Below are 15,840 nucleotides of genomic sequence, written 5' to 3' on the forward strand. Positions count from 1 at the left end.
TACCAATCCCATTTCATTCACAAGGTTGAGGGAAGTTAAATAACTTTCCCAAGAACACAAATCTTTTAACACAGAAATTTCCAGAGCAATTTTCCCAGACATCTTAGGTTGTGCTGAAAGAGGCTCTTGCATAATTCCAACCCCAGCCAAACTCCCTTAACAATGTTATTTCACACCATATGCATTGAGGTTGGCCTGAGTCAGCCATTTTTTTTCACTTGTGATTTTTTTCTCCACCCCGCCACCTCCTCCTTTTCCAGTCAATATTCATTTTAAATGCAAGAAGCCAGCCTCCTTTTTAGCTGACAAGGCTGGTTGATCACACATCTTCAGCTACATAAATGACAAATGCCCATTTAGGTGTGGGGTTGAATTTAAACATTCAAGAAAGATATATTCAAGAGAGAAAAGGCAGGGGAAGCCAACAATTTGCTGAGCAAATGATGTGGTGACCAGTAGAGGCCCAGTGATCCCCAAACACTATTCTGAAAAAGCCTCTTGATTAGGAAAAGTGAAAATGGCAGCCTTCAAGCGTTCCATCTCCAGCCCCTGTGTTCTCTTCCCTGGTGGTTTCCTGGAGTGAAAAGAATCTGCTTACCTGGGGCAATGAAAGCCCTTCCTCCAGATACATCTCATTCAGCTCTAGTCCTGTTGCTCCTTATCCCCCTTTGGGGATTCAGTAACTCCCTCTTTCTGGGAAACATGCATACCTGGTGCTATTTCAACCCTGGCTGCCCATTTGAGTTATCCAGGAACTTTGAAAAATGCCGATACCTTAGCCCTACTCAAGACTGGTTAAATTAGTGTCCCTGGAGATGATGGGTCCTGGGCACTGCATATTTCAGGCAGTGTGGCAGTCAGCCACAGTGCAAAGCCACACTTTGCAGAATTGCCCTCAGATGTGTCTGATGTTTTTCTCATGGTTGGACTGCCCTTGGGTTTGAGGAGGAAGACCATATAGGCAAAGTGCCCTTTTTATCAAAGAACAGAGCCATTCTTATCACAGCTTTGGGCTTTGCTCTTGAGAATAACCATGCTAAACAGCAGCTCAATAGTCAAATGTTCTGTCCTCACATAGACCCAGCACCTACACCCATATGATCCATGCCAAGTCTATTTCTCTAAGCCCTAGATGCTTCATTTGTAAACTGGAGTAACAATCAACCTGACGTAACACATTTATAACATTTAGGGTCATGTCAAGCACATGGTAAGGAATGATAATCATTATTTATCACTATTATTTATGATCTTGGGCAAATTTCTCCCATGTTTCCTTAAACATGTAATAGTTGAACTAGATGATACAGAAGGTGCATTTAAGTTATATATTCTTGGACTCTGGACAGACTTATTCAGATTGTTTGCAAACGAAAAAAAAAAAAGTGGATGCATCAACGTATGCTAATTTACAAATTCTCATTCTAATTATCTAATTACTCTTTGTAACTGAAAGCTGTATTAGCAATTCAGCCAATATTAATTAAATTCTTCTACATCTCAGAATCAGCTACAATGTATAGGAAAACACTGAACATAGAATTAGGAGATATAAGTTAAATTAAGGATGGGAATTTATATTATTAATGAATAAGTTAGAACAGAGTTGTGTTTCAGTACTAAAGATGTGCTTACCTTGGCCCATCCAGGCACCCTTGAATGGATGCTTTCAGGACCACCACGGTGAATGGAGGGCTGGGTTAGGAGTATGGCCTGGGATGGTAGAGATGATCAGGGTATGGCAGAGTACAATGGGAAAAAAAGAGTCACCTTGAGGAGCACTTGGAAATCACCATCCAGCAGGTAGAAATTGGCTAGCATGGCCCCAGGGTCCTCCCTACAGTATAGCTGGCAGTTCAACTGCAGGATTAACTTGGGATTCCTCACTTGTAAAATGAGGATAGAAATTCCTAGCTCTTGGATTATTAAACAATTTTAATGGGACTATCCATTTTTGGGAAAGTTTTGTAAACATAAAAAATGATATTCAGATGTATTATTACTTGTGAACATCTACGGTGGAAAATAGTGATCAGTGAATTGATGGGTTTATCATATTTGTACAGGAAAACATATTCTTCCTATCTACAAACCTCAGTGATGTTGGCTCAATGGGCAGGTGTGGCAGAAACAAGCCTTGTAAGTTTCCCCTCTTGTAAATCTTGAGGCCACTAGGGTAAACTGTGGACTAACTCAGTCAAACAAAAGATACATAGGAGTTTAGATTCAGCAAAGTTGGGAACTAATGGCAAATTTGCTGCTCTCAGATAAGAGCCTCTGTTAATTAACATTTTAAATTTTAATGTGTCAATAATTTAGGAGCCCAGTTTGCTTGGGTTGTGGGGCTTTTTTCTTCCTCTTATGAAGAATAATTTTGCAAGAGTAAAATCAAGGAGTAGGACATTTCTGCAGAATTCATTAGGAAGGTGAGGAAAGGTTAGCCTGTCTCAAGATGTCTATTCTTTTGTTGAACCAGCAAAGATTAGTTCCTGATTTTTACTTTGTCTTATGAGATTTAGAGTGATGAATCTTATCCCAATATTTGAGACATGTGGCTTGAAATTGGGACTATCTCAGAAAACAGAGGTAGAATGCAAACAAAAAAGAGAGAGAGAGAGAGAGATTTTGCTGTTCAATTATTGCCCAGGTTAGAGCATTCAGATTGTGTCTAAAATGTATCAATGCAATTATTTAGAAGGTGCAAATTTCAATACACTGTTTCATGTAGAGCAGAGGTTGGCTAACTACAACCCATGAGCCAAATCCAGCTCCTGTCTGTCTTTGTAAATAAAGCTTTTATTGGAACAGAGCCATATTTATTTGTTTACTTGTTGTCTAGGACTGCTTTTGCACTACAAAAACAAAGCTAAGTAACTATGACACAGACTCATGGCTTCCAACCCCTGAAATATTTACTCTCTTTTACCAAAAATGTTTGTCAAGACCTGATATAATCTTAGGTGTTTTTAGGTGTTTTAGTATCTATTAGAAAAAGATAAAACTGTCAAATCTATGGTTTTGAATTTTTTTTGTTGATGATAAAGTATATAAGTATATAAGACTTTGAGTTAATTTTAAAAAATGCTAAAATACAAAAAGAAAATGGTGGCATGTGAAATTCTGATATTTGAGAAATACAGTCTCACTGGGAACCAAAATTTTGATTTTTACATTTCTCTGTTTCTGAGAAATCCTGACCTAAGAGAGATTTTTTAACAAGTATTCTCTTATTCTCTATTTGAGTCTTAAAATGGTTTGGGCCAAAAATTAAACAGGTAAAAATAATGATTTTTCCCTTACATACATGAAGATTGACATAGATGAAAATATATTTGCAATCACAAAGTCATAAGCAAACTGATTTTTTGGGGGGTGTGGGGAGTAGAAAGAACTTGTGAGATAAAATTCTAGTCTTAGCTCATCAGAAAATTGGTCTTGGCTTACTGGAAATTTCCATAAGGCCTGATAATAGAGAGTCCTTCAGCTTGGTCACGTGACAATGTGCACAGGAACTCTAACTGATTTGGCCCTACCTCCTGTGGTCAAGTACATAGAATTAAAAGAAAATTATGTACTGTAGAGTCCCCATAATGGACTGCCTCGAGCTTACTCTAGATGGGCTGCTAAGTGCATACTATGGAGGTATGCAGACTGGAAATTTTTTTCCCCCAGTAGTTTGGTGACCAAATAACCTTAGGGAAGAAAACTGATTTAAACAGATTTGGACCTCCTCAAATTTACTGCAAGATTTTTCAAGATCTTCAGGTCTTGATGAACAGTGGAAGATGCAACTTTGCCTAAACTTACCTCACTATAGAACTCTTCTCTCATGGAGTATTTTGGGAAATGCCACTTTTAAGAATTTAGAGGAAAGTGGACACAATCAGCTGGGCATCAATATGATTTTGAGTCTAGAATTTATTTTGGCATTTTTTGGGGGAATTCATTCCCTTTTGGAAGTATCATCAACATAATGGGAAACAAATTTCATGATAGTAGGTGGTACAACTTATAAACATGAAAGTAGTGTGCAGAGAATACTCGAGAACTCTGAAGTTAGTTTGTAATAAAACTTTTAGGAGACTAATTAAAAATAAATACTAAGATACTTTAAAATGTGCATTATATTTTAGTAGCCTATTCTTCTTTTACAAATTTGTCTTTTGGAAAAATCAGAGCTGTTCATAAGGGAATACCTATAGAGTGATATATAATACAAAAAAAAAGGAAACAATTTGAATGTTCAATAAAGACTGTTGGAAAGGCTTAAATATATTAGAATATTAAGTAGACAACAGAAATCATATTACTAAAGAGTACTTATTGACACAGGAAATTGTGCATGATACATAATTAAAAGGAAACACTACTAAAATGTATTCACAGTATCTTACTTTTAGAAAACTATAAGTGAATAAACATGAATACTAAAAAGACTTACAGAAAATATAGAGTGGGATTATTTGGGCTGTTGGAATTATGCATAAAGTTTCTCTTCTATTGCTAATACATTTGCCACCTTTCCTACATTTAGCTTATAATTAGGAAAAAAAGGTTAGACTCAATTACAGTAGAAAATCCTACAGAAAATAAACTTCTCCTTCATATCACTTTTTGCTAAAGAACCTATAACATGACATATTTTGCAAATGCACTAAGCTATCTATTGCTAGGACCAGAAAGAAGTTTCTCCCAGATGCATGTATGGCAAAGGATGATTCCAGAACCCGAGAGGCTTCATGACTAAAAATCACTCTTCTCGTTTTGTTCTCTTTAGAAATATGTCAACCTGAGGAATGGTGGTGCCAACATCCCAAGAAATGACCTCTGGTTTGTAATTCAGGTGGATAATTTCCCTGAATACATTGAGGCCTGACTCAGCCTGTCCTATGATACATATCTACTCCACCTATTTATCACCCAGGCCTCCACTGTCTTGTCATTCCCTTCTCCTGTCCCTATTCCCTGCAACCTGACGGTGCCAGAAGTGTTGGAGTCAGGGCTGCTGAAGAGGGATTTCCTTCGGCTGGAGACTCCTCCAGACAGGATCAGGCTTGGCATCACAGCTGGTTCTGTGAGTTAGCTCTTTACCTTTTTCAGTAGAATTATGAAAACATGCACAAGTCTCTGTCCACTACATTTTTTAAAATCCCTCCAATATTATACATTATTTAAATCTATGTCTCTGCTGCATGGATCTGGCCTGAGGTACTCTGCCATGAATTCACCTTGGTTAAGAAGTGTCCCTCTTTCTGGACCTTAGTTCCCTTGCCCATTTAATAAGATGTCTGGATTTACTCAACAAACATTTATTGAGTTCCTGCTCTGGGGTCAAAGATGCATAAGACAGATATAGCTCTTGTCTTAATAGAGCTTACAATTTAGTGGAATGGGCAGATTTTATGTATATATACTTTTTAAAGCAAAGATGGTATTGCAGAAGACAGTGTATGAAGATTTTACTGGATCCATCAATAGCCCATCCAAGCCAGACTCAGGAAGTCATGAATGAGCTAGTGACATACAAGAAACAATCTACAGAAGACACACTGAAATATAAGTAAGAGTTAGTGAAAGAGCAGTAATGGAAGAAAGCAATAGCTTACTAATTCATTACTAAGTAATGAATTCAAGAGATTAAAAGAAATTCATATAACCAAAAGAGAATGTGTGATAAGGGAATGGAACAAAATGAGAACAAGCCACATTCCAGAATTTAGACCAGCACTATCCAAGATACACCATGTGAGCTACGTATGTAATTTTCAATCTTCTAGTAGCCATATTTTAAAAAGTAAAAAAGAAATATCTGAAGTTAAATGTAATAACCTATTTTAGTTAATCCAGTATAATTAAAATATTATTTCAACATGTAATCCATAGAAAATTATTAATAAGATACTTTATATCCTTTTTTCCCCCTAAATCTTTGTAATCTGTTGTTCACAGTTATCACTTTCTCAATTCAGACTCATATTTTAACTACTGAAAAATCACATGTGGTTAGTGGCTACCACACTGGACAGCACAAATTTAGATTGCATCTTTAGGAAAATGCAAAGCCACCAAACGTGCTTCATGGATAATTAATTTGATGGGAAAAGGTAGGAAGCAGGGAAACTAGAAAGATTTTTGTAGAATCTATAGCCAAGAGTAAAGTGGAGGGCGGGGATAAACAGATCTCATTAGCGTCAAGAGATACTCTTTACCATTTTGACATGCACATAAGCCCATGGAACACCCAAGCCCATGGAACAGACCCAAGAGCTACTATATAAAGCATAATGATACACTTTAATTTTTCCCTCTGACCTCTTTAAGGTGAAAGTCACAGACCTATATAGGAAGTCACAAAGGCCATATGGTTTCCTAGGAGCCACACAGCAAATGGTTTGGGCAAATGGTTGATGGTGCTATTTTGACCCTTTCTCCTCTGTACAGAGTGAGTAAGAAGAATCATCCAGAAAGTCTGAGAGTGTTGCTTCCCCCCCCCCCACCACTGACACATTGAATCTATGGAGAAAGGAGGGGAGGAGGAGGCAGATGGAGAAAAGTGCTTCTCAGGGGTGATTACAGCCAGAGAGGGGCTTGAAGAGACATCCCTGGGCCCCATATTTCTTTTGCCACCAGTGACTTTCAAATCAAATGAGCCCAATCTGCAGATCAAAATGAGATTTTTCTTATTGACTTCCCTGAAAGTGTAGCCGGCTCTCCACAAATCGAGTCATGTGTATCCTGCATGATCATCAACCACAGCCGACTGCAGGGATGTCGGAACTGGGCCGACGCTGGCAAATATGTCACTGATGCATGAGGCCAGGGAAAATCCAGCTCTTATTGGCCTGGCACTGCTGACCTGGTTTGTCCATAAATGAAGAGCAAATGCAATTTGCAAAACACATAGAACTGATAAGGGGCTACAACAAGGCGGGGCTGGAGTCACTTTGCTAAGAGCAGGCATGCTTGAAGGGGAGACAAAGCAGATTTCAACCTTGAAATTGGACAGACAGCACTTCTTAAAGTCTGCTCTGTGCACCCCTTTTCCTCATCAACATCTGAAGAGTGTGTTAAAAATCGGCATACCTGAGTCTAACCCCAGGCCTGCTGAAAGGGAGGAGTGCCTGGGCTGGGGCCTAGGAAACAGTCACGCTTAAGAAAACCCATAAGATTCTTGTGCACATTAAGGTTTAATAATTTGAGGAAGGAAGATAGAACAAGAGGATTTCCATTCGTTTATCGGGAAAAACTGAGCTTGGAATCAGTCTACCTGGCTTGTCATTCAGACTTTGCTTCTGGCTAACTGGCTGACTCAGAGTGAGGAGGAAATGGGGGCTGGGGATGTGAAATCAGAAGAGGGTGTAGGCCTACTTCCTTCATATAAGAGCTGTGTGATGATGCTTTGTAACCAAGTCTCACTGTCACCACAAGAAAATGCAGGGTGAAGTCAGGTGACCTTGAAAAATCAGATTCTGGCATTATAGCTCTGACATTCTACTTCATGAATGACATTCTATTTCTAACCCCAGTTCCTTCTGTAAAATGGGGAGGTTATCTTCCATTTGAGCTATGTTATTTTCAGAAGCCAGTGAAACACTTTTTTTTTTTTTTCAGTTCAAAAGGTAGACACAAACAGAAAGTGGTGGTATTAATGCAATACAGACTTATCGCTACTTAGCACATTATTTGTTGTAAGACTATATCTACATTGATAAAATACCCTTAAATGCATAACGTTTTTTTGTTTAACAGAGCACACTACAATATAAAAGGATATATATTTTTTCCTTTTACTATAGATTAAACTCAGGTGAAATGGCCTAGATTAACCTCTGCTGACCCTCTCTGTAACACAACACTAATTTTGTAAGGGAAAGAGAGATTCACCTTAAGATATTCCAGGTTATCCACATATTAAAAAAAAAAGCCCTCAATAATGGCCATGCCTTAGCTTAGCTTTCAAATCTATCAATAATTCAGCCACTATCTCTTTCCATGTAGCCAACAGTAGCAAAATTTGATTATTTGATAAGATGTCTTGTGTTTTTCTATTCACAAATCTGTGCTTATTTCATACCAAATCCTTGGACTAGAACATTTCTCTGCTTATCAAATATCCTGTCAACATGGAAACATACATTATCATATGTAAAATAGATAGCCAATGGGAATTTGCTGTATTACTCAGGGAACTCAAACCAGAGCTTGGTAACAACCTAGAGGGGAGGGATGGAGAGGAAGGTGGGAGGGATGTTCAAGTAGGAGGGGACATGGGTAAACCTATCGCTGATTCATGTTGATCTTTGGTAGAAACCAACACAGTACTGTAAAGCAATTATCCATCAATTAAAAATAAATTAAAAAATATCTATCAAACTTCTATCTATAAAAATATCATAGTTGTATACAAACATTTCATTTCAAAGATGTTGACTTTGATGCTGTATATGAAAGCAAAACAATCACACAAACAAAAAGATAGTTCATGACCTCATAAGTATCCAACCTTAGGGGAGCAATTAAATAAATATAGTCATACGATAGAATCCAGGGATCCCCTGCTTTTCAAAGATTTGCTTTACATCACTTCTTTTTTTAGAAAAACCAACATTACCTGTTTTTGCTCACTGAAAGATTATATGCACTTTTATGAAAAAAGACACAACGTGAAAATAGCATTCAGCACTGCTTTACGGTGAGCCATTAAAGAGGCAGTGCATACCCGAAGAAGCGAGAACAGTGCCCACAAAACCCTTCCCTGGGAACCACACTCAGTACCTCAGCCTCAAGCCGCCATAGCTTTAAACTGTGTGACCATCTGTGCTTTATCTCAATTTATTTTGTGCATCCATTAGCAAGATGGGTCCTAAAGTACTTTCTTTTTCACTTTACACTATTTTGTCTTATGGAATGGTCACAGGAACGCTCTACTTTTAGAGAGCAAGGGACACTTGTACTCTACTCTAGATTGTATGCTATCGGAAAATAATATTTACCAGCCTGTGAAGTTGGTCATGATACACCATTAATTGACAGACAAAAGTAAGCATCATTTAAAAAAACATCTGTAGATACCATATAGAACACAGATAAGAGAAGCACATGCTGGGTCACTTAGGTGTTAGTTTTACATCATGACAGAAGGTCCCACGAAGAAGAAAGGAAAAGTCTCAGGACCAGAGCAACAAGGACGCACAGAGAACTGAACTCTCTGCTCAAAAATGTAATAGCACTCTAGGTGAGGGAGTCAGATATTCCAGTGCATTCTATTACATTCACATAATACAGCTTCTCTCAGCCTCTGCTGCTCTCCTAGCTTCATTCAGCTGTCGTCTGTGTGTCTCAAATCCAAAACACGTGCAAGAGGGACTGATCTAGTATTTAGTCATCACCCAATACCGAGCCCCCACACTAGACAGAGCTCTCAGGCCAGGCCATTTCATGGCCAGTGGTCTGCTCAACCAATAGACAGAGGCCTCTGGCCCAGATTCAGTTACTCACGTGATCATATGACGCCAACTTGGAAAGGTTCAGGTCAGGAACTGCTAGGGTTGCTCCTCTCCAACCCTGTACTCAAAGATTCATGTTTCCTCTCCAGCACGTTCATCAAATAATATGTGCTGTTATGCCTGTATGGTGGGGGAGAAACAAATCAGGATTGGATTTGGCTCCCAGTGGGGAAAAAAAAAGAATTCAAAATGATAATGATTTAAACACTTGAGGGTTTAATCTCTCAAGTGGAAGACATCTGGAGGTGACCAGTCCAGGCCTTGGTATGGCAATTCTTCACAAAGTCATTAGAATCAGGAGCATCCTAACTCCCTGTCCCTCAGCCTAACGTGCAGTAGAGTACTCCTCACACATTGCTTCATATTATCTATACAATGTCTACATGCAATGGATGCTATTTTAATCCCTATTCCTAAAATGCAAAAATGAAACTGCTCAGGGATTTTAGGAGATAGTTATACTCAGTAAGAAAGTTCAGTTGCTCAGTCATGTCCAACTCTTTGCAGTCCCATGGACTGCAGCACGCCAGGCTTCCCTGTCTATCACCAATTCCCGGAGCATACTCAAACTCATGTCCTTTGCGTCGGTGATGGCATCCAACCATCTCATCCTCTGTCGTCCCCTTCTCTTTCTGCCTTCAGTATTTCCCAGAATCAGAGTCTTTTCAAATGAGTCAGTTCTTTGCATCAGGTAGCCAAAGCATTGGAGTTTCAGCTTCAGCATCCGTCCTTCCAATGAATCTTCAGGACTGATTTCCTTTAGTATTGACTATTTGTATCTCCTTGCAGTCCAAGGGACTCTCAAGGGTCTTCTCCAACATCACAGTTCAAAAGCATCATTCTTCGGCACTCAGCTTTCTTTATAGTCCAATTCTCACATCCATACATGACTATTGGAAAAACCACAGCTTTGACTAGATGAACCTTTGTGGGCAAAGTAATGCCTCTGCTTTTTAATATGCTGTCTAGGTTGGTCATAGCTTTTCTTCCAAGGAGCAAGCATCTTTTAATTTCATGGCAGCAGTCTCCATCTGCAGTGATTTTGGAGCCCCCAAACATAAAGTCTCTCACTGTTTCCACTGTTTCCCCATCTATTTGCCATGAAGTGATGGGACTGGATGCTATGATTTTAGTTTCCTAAATGATAAGTTTTAAGTCAGCTTTTTCATTCTCCTCTTTCACTTTCATCAAGAGGCTCTTTAGTTCTTCTTTGCTTTCTACCATAAGGGTGGTGTCATCTGCATATCTGAAGTTATTTATATTTCTCCTGTTAATCTTGATTTCATCTTATGCTTCATCCAGCCCGGCTTTTCACATGATGTACTCTGCTTAGAAGTTAAATAAGCAGGGTGACAATATACAGCCTTGATGTACTCCTTTCCCAATTTGGAACCAGTCTGTTGTTCCATGTCCAGTTCTAACTGTTGCTTCTTGACCTGCACACAGATTTCTCAGGAAGCAAGTCAGGTGGTCTAATATTCCCATCTCTTTCAGAATTTTCCAGTTTGTTGTGATCCACACAAAGGCTTTGGCATAGTCAATAAAGAAAGAATACACAGAAGAACTATACAAAAAAGATCCTCATGACCCAGATAAACATGATGGTGTGATCACTCACCTAGAGCCAGACATCCTGGAGTGTGAAGTTAAATGGGCTTTAGGAAGCATCACTATGAACAAAGCTAGCGGAGGTGATGGAATTCCAGTTGAGCTATTTCAAATCCTGAAAGATGATGCTGGCACATTTGCTCAATATGCCAGCAAATCTGGAAAACTCAGCAGTGGCCACAGGACTGGAAAAGGTCAGTTTTCATTCCAATCCCAAAGAAAGGCAATGCCAAAGAATGCTCAAACTACCACACAATTGCACTCATCTCACACGCTAGCCAAGTAATGGTCAAAATTCTCCAAGCCAGGCTTCAACAGTATATGAATCAAGAACTTCCAGATGTTCAAGCTGGATTTAGTTATACTAATGGTGCCATTTAATGGTATGCCTCTATGCATATCTTGTGTCCAGTGATTTTGTGGGTCTTCTCAAAGGGTAGAGTCTACTTGGATCTAGGCTAGTCTTGTGACTTGTTTTGGTCCAAATAGCTGTGTAGAAGTGATGGTGTGCCAGTTCTGAACTTATGCTTAAAGAGAGCTTGCCTGCTTCAACTGTCTCTCTCTTAAAACCTTTCTCATGTGCAATAGCCTGGACAAGCTGACTGGAACATGGGAGGCACATGGAGCAAATTTGACTCATGCAAGCCAGCTAGCCAACACCCAGCAGATCCACCAGCTAAGCAGAGATTACCTAAGTGAGCCCAGCCCTGATCAGCCGATCTCTGGATTCTTGAGCAAAAATAAATGTTCACTATGCTTAATATTGCATGCCACTGAAGACCCATAGCTGTCTGTTTAGCAACATTATTGTGGCATTACATAACTGTGAGATAGGTCAGTCAGTAACTTTCCAAAGTCATTCAAATAGTAACTCGTAGAGCCAAGACATGAACTTAGGATGTCTACTTTCAGGAGTCTGACATGCCCAGGGAAGGTTTTGGAAAGAACAAATTATTTGGGAAATATATGAAGTTTCTCAGAAGCTCTGGTCTCTAAGGCAGAGGTCCTGTGTTCAGTCCTGGGGTTTTATTAACTACTTCAGGCCTTTGGAACTTGGTTTCCTTACTTTAAAATGAGCACAATAAATACTTCTCTTAGCAGGATTCCTGGTAGGATCCGATGTCTATGAAAGCATTTCACAAATGACTGTGCAGATATCACATCTCCACCCTGCCAACAGCTCAACAGACAGAGGCTACTCTGCCTGAAAGGGCTTTGCTAGGAGGTCCTCTGCACTTCTCCACTCAAGGAACAATTATGGATCGAGGGCACCTGCAGAGGCCAGGATAGTGAACTGTCTTTATAGCATCCACCTCCCATAACAGGAAAGCTTTAGCTGAGTTCTAAACGAGAGAAAAAGGTGAAAAAACCCCTAAAGCTGCTATCAAATTCACAGAGGCCCTTAATGGTGATTTAATGCCGGGAGATCTAGCTTGCCACAAGATTGTGACAGGACTGTATTTTTTTCTGTCGGGTTTAGGTGAGTGGTAGTGTGGCCGCATTTGAAGGCGGTGGGGAGAGGGTGGTGGGAGGATGATTAATCATGTGCTGGACTATAAGCAGAATTAAAGGGACAGGGAGACTAGAGATGGCTGGAGAGTGACCTTTGGGGCAGGGTGTTACTAAGGAAGCACAAAAAGGAGGGTCAGGCTACACCCTACCTGTTCTTTCTCCTCTCATTTTTATAACTAAATTCCTCCTCCCTGTAGTTCCCAAACCCACTCTAGGAAAGCCTTCACAGAGATCATTTAGCTTCCCTGGTGGTTCCAGACATGGTCTCAGCGTACAAAAGATCAGGATTCAAAAGCATCACATAATGCCTCAAAGTCTATGGTTAACTCTGGCTTTCATCTTTTACACATTTAAACACTTTTTAAAATGCACTCACATTTAATGTTTAACCCCAGACACTACCCAGCTGTATATATGCACCAGTATGCATTCACACATTCGCTCATCAAATACTATTTGCTCCTCTCTGTTATGTACCAACCATCAAGCACTGCCCTAGGCTCAAAGGAAGCAGAGATGAATGAAATATGGTCCCTGCCCTCAAGGACAGCTTATAAATCATTCCTTATCATGACTTCTAGACGGGAAAACAAAATTTTTTCCACCGTAAGCTATCCCTGAATGTTCTTAACAGGTCTTCTACTGATGACTATTTTGCTTATTTCTAATTTTTGCTATTCAGGAGTCACTGTAAAATGTGTGCGCGTGACTACTGAATAACTTCATACAAGAAGACTGTCAAGTGTAGGCATGCTATAAATTTTTATTTCTATTGCCAAAAAGGCTGCACCAATTTACATTCCAAATAATAATATATGTGTAGTTGTTTCCCCAGTACTATTAAGCTTCATATATTAGTAAATCTGTTAAGTAAAAAGTGAAATTTCATTTTTGAAAATTTCTGTTTCTTTAATTGTGAATAAGGTTGAGCATTTTGTTGAATGGTAAAGACATTTTTTTTCCTTTGAACTTATTGTTAACATTCTCAGCTCATTTTTCTTTTGGTTGTTGGTTTTCTTTAGTTACAGACATAGAAAAATTAAGGAAACTAGTTATAGTATAGCGGTTGTTTCATGTGCAATTTTACACTTTCAATGTAGTCAAATTTGCCAGTCTTTTTGCTGTGGTTTTTGGTATTCATTTCTTCTTTAGAAATATCTTTTGTATGTCAAGATTATAAAAGCATGCTGCTGTATTTTCTTTTAGTGATCTGTATAGTTTTTTGTTTTTACAATTAATTCATTAATGCATATAGAACTATGTTAGCTTTTCATTGCTGCATCACAAATTACCACAGCCTTATCAGCTTAAGGCAATATACACTATGTTGCAGTTTCTATGGATCAGGAGTTTGGCATTGATTAACTGGACCCTTGGCTTAGAGTTTCACAGCCTATGCTCAAGGTCTTGGCCAGAACTATGTTCTCATCAGAAGCTCAACTGGGGAAGGATCTGCTGCCAGACTCTTTCAGATTGCTGTTCATTTCCTGATACTGTGTGACTCATGGCATCCTGCTTCATCAAAGTCAGGGAGGGAGACAGTCTAGCATGATGGGCGTTACATGATTATGTGATCACAGATGTGATCGCATAAACCTATCACCTTTGTCATATTCCAATATTCAGAAGAAAGTCACTGATCCTTCCCATACTCAAAGGGATTACACAAAGGTGTGAATACCAGGAGCTGGAGATCCTGAAAACACTCTAAAGTCTGTCTGCTACACATCTGTTTTGGTAAAAGGAGGTAGGGCTATAACTCTTTAGAGGGTCAGCCAGAAGGCTCAGTGTCACTTACAAAATTATCTAACTTTCCTCTAACTTACTAGAGATTCTATTTTTTAAAATTTTCCTCAGACAGTCTAGTTTAAATAACTCAAACTAGTTTATTTCTCCTTCTTTCTTCATTGCAAATACAGCATCCATGGTATTGGAAATGTAGTTTATCAATTCCACAATCCACTTATTAGGCATAAAAAGAATACTTTTCAAGCTTTTTCCCCAGAGCCAATCACCATTGTCAGTTTTTGTTTTATTCTTTCAGACATATGTATGTCTGTGTTTTTATTCTTATGTACCTATATCTATCCAGCTAAATACAAGGGTTGAAGAAAATAAAAAGAAGAAAGTCTAATCATTATCTCACTCTTTTCCACAGAAGAGGTGCATAGTCACAGCAGAGACGAGACAACTTCAAGTCAATGCAAGTGTGTGCTAGGAAACACTACATTAGTCAGTTAAGCTGACAGCTGACAGTAGTCTTGTTCCAAAATGAGCCAAACTCAGGACCAAGACAAGGAAGGGGGCAGCAACAGGTAAAGCAGGAACATTTCTGAAGATAGAGTGCATCCCAAAGAAGATAATATAGTTAAGAAAGGATTGCAAGTCCCCAAGTCCCATGCACACGAACAGCCTCAGTATCCATCTGGGCCTTCCTGAATATTTATAATTTCTGACTACATTCTGTTTCATAATAGAGTCTGCAAATATCCACTGAAGCTGATATTATTCTCTCTCAGCAGCAAGTGGTATGAAGAATGAGGCACATACTAGCCATGACCCTTACATCAATTCAGTTGCTCAGTCATGTCTGACTCATTGCAACGCCATGAACCACAACATGACAGGCCTCCTCGTTGAATCAAATCCCAGAGTTTACACAAACTCATGTCCATTGAGTCGGTGATGCCATCCAACCATCTCATCCTCTGTCATTCCCTCCTCCTCCTACACTCAATCTTTCCTGGCATCAGGGTCTTTTCAAATGAGTCAGCCTTCGCATCAGGTGGCCAAAGTATTGGAGTTTCAGCTTCAACATCAGTCCTTCCAATGAACACCTAGGACTGATCTTCTTTAGGATGGACTGGTTGGACCTCTTTGCAGTCCAAGGGACTCTAAAGAGTTTTCTCTAACCCACAGTTCAAAAGCATCAATTCTTCAGTTCTTAGCTTTCTTTATAGTCCAACTCTCACATCCACACATGACTACTAGAAAAACCATAGCCTTGACAAGACAGACCTTTGTTGGCAAAGTAAGGTCTCAGCTTTTTAATATGCTCTCTAGGTTGGTCATAACTTTCCTTCCAAGGAGTAAGCATCTTTTAAAATCATCTGCAGTGATTTTAGAGCTCCGCCCCCCCCCAAAAAAAGTCAGCCACTGTTTCCACTGTTTTCCCATCTATTGCCATGAAGTGACAGGACCAGATGCCATGATC

Source organism: Oryx dammah, unplaced genomic scaffold (assembly GCF_014754425.2).
Source record: "Oryx dammah isolate SB20612 unplaced genomic scaffold, SCBI_Odam_1.1 HiC_scaffold_5, whole genome shotgun sequence".
Classification (NCBI taxonomy): Eukaryota; Metazoa; Chordata; class Mammalia; order Artiodactyla; family Bovidae; genus Oryx; species Oryx dammah.